Source organism: Antrostomus carolinensis, unplaced genomic scaffold, assembly GCF_000700745.2.
Source record: "Antrostomus carolinensis isolate BGI_N321 unplaced genomic scaffold, ASM70074v2 scaffold3717, whole genome shotgun sequence".
Classification (NCBI taxonomy): Eukaryota; Metazoa; Chordata; class Aves; order Caprimulgiformes; family Caprimulgidae; genus Antrostomus; species Antrostomus carolinensis.
In genome coordinates this window covers 34,754-37,112 of record NW_010327867.1, presented here as the reverse complement: position 1 = coordinate 37,112, position 2,359 = coordinate 34,754, and positions in this window count along the sequence as shown.

Here is a 2,359-nt window from a genome sequence, read left to right as displayed (position 1 = left end):
AAGACAGGAACACATCTCCAAATTTGTCTGTCTCCTAAAAGTAGGCTTTTTTTGTGAAATTCATTCCCAGAGCCTGAAATCTTTTCTTGCACCTGCACACTCAAGTTGTGCGTTTTGGTAGAGAAAACTGCCTGCTCCTCTTCCGAAGCAGGAACAGAAGGGAATGCTGGGGCTGCCTCTCTGCCAGGGGCTGTTAGCTGGAGCTCTGGGACCATGATGTAAACCCAAATTCCTTCTCATCCTGAGTGTACTCAAGGCAACACTTTCTTGGAGACCGTCCTGTCTGAAGTTCCTCTCTCCAGATGAGAAAAGGTCACCGTGAGGGCCGAAATGAAATGGTGCTGGGCATGGGCAGAAAGGTCCAAGAGGAGCTGTTACTCAGTGGTCCAAGTGGAGGCTGATCCTGGCGTTGGGGACTGCTTGGTGTGTGGAGCCTCTGCCTGGGCTGGGTATGTACAGACAGGCTCTGCAGGAACATCATGTGGGGGTTCTCCAGCATGTGGGCACACCCTGCATGGATCCAGATGTGTGGGTATATGCCAGGCAGGCTCCCAGGACACTTAGTTGATCAGTCCCTGGGAGATGTAGACACGAGATCCCTGGCCCTGTGACTCTCAGGTGGCCTTGGTGGAGGAGGGGTGCATAGAAGTTCACCCAAGCTGAGATGGTGGTGCCTCTGGGTACACATGGTGGCACATCTTCAGGCACTCACACTGTATTTCTGCTTTCCAGGAGCTGCAGTCCCAGAGGGAGACCAGATCTCATGTGATACCTGATAAAAAGGAAATTACTTCCTAATACTATAAAAAGCCTGTAAAAAATGCACATAAAAATAGACTCAAGTACTTGAAATTCAAATTCCAATAGTATATTCTGTGTTCATTCCTACATTATTAATACTATTTTTTTTTTTTTTCAGAAATCATAAAGTTTCCTGCTTTAAGTTATTGCATGATAAAAAATTAATTCCAAATGAGTGGATTTTTACTATATATGTCCTAGGTTTAGTTTTTCAGTTTTTGTTTCATAAATACATTTTACATCTAACTACCTCAGCTGCCTTTTGTTTTGTTTTGGTGTATATGAAGTCATGCACTTTCTATATTTGGGGATTGGGGGGGAGGAGTTCTTTCCATTTTGAATAACCAGATTCAAAGCCATGTTGATCAATTTATAGAGGAGAACAATTTAACAAGACATAATTATTGACAGTTGCAGAACATACATTTTATTTTGAGGTTCTGTTGGGGTATAGTTTAACAAAAACCACCATAAGCTGCTTATTAATTTGCCTTAAAAAATGTGTGCTCTTTCCTATTCAAGTTGTGTTATTTAACTCTTCTCTTGTACACAATTTATGTGACAGACTAACGTAACAGTTGGCAGATAAACAGCAAATTGAACAGAATGGACCAATAGTTTCTCAGTTCTCTGTTGTAAACTGTTGCATTATACACTGATTGTGCTAAAATAATTGTTACTGTGCTTATACTCCTTAGTCGCCGTGGCGGAAATAAAGTGATGGAAGATCACATTTGTGTTTATGGAACAGTGTAGATATCCCCCCAGTACAAGCACAGTGACTTGAGGTGAATGATAATCATTGCAGAACTTGTGCTTTGACTTGTAAACATTGTAAAAATGTATTTGGTATTTTATTTGAAATGAAGAATCAAAATAGTTATTAAAAAAAAAATAAATCTTCCTGTAAATATATATATTCTGAATCCATGTATACAAACATTCCTTTAGAGTTCAGATTGTGAAGAGTGTCTTTATTGGCTAGAGACCGCTGCTTCCCGCGGCAGAGGTTACATGTGCTATAGTAAAGAACACAGTGTGTGAAGTATTTGATGTACTGCAGTACCATAGTTCTTTTGGTCTGTTAAGTAAGTTGCAATTTGTGATGAAATGAAGTTGAAAGTAGTGCTTCATACTAACAAATTTCCTTGGTTACAACTTGATTTTTCTTGTAAAACTTAAAAAGAAAACTTGAAAATTTTATATATTTGGATTTTGTAGATTTTTTTTATTTTATTGCAACACAAGGTACCAAAATCATTAAATAAAGTACACTGTGGTCATTTTACCATGGCTCTAGCATCTTTTTTAAAACTCTTGTATCCTGGTGAATCAGCAAAAGGATGCTAACTTTTGAGCTTCTGAAATTATTACCAAACAAGACAAAAGTTGGCCCAGCTTGGAAAACAGTTTGGGACAGATCATCTCCAGAGACCCTTTCCACCATTAATTATTCTATTATTCTAGGCAGTACTATCACAGGAGCTGCTATCCCTAAGTGCAGGAGTGATGCAAGTGGCTCCCAGACTACCTCTTGGAATGGAAGAAGACTTGACGT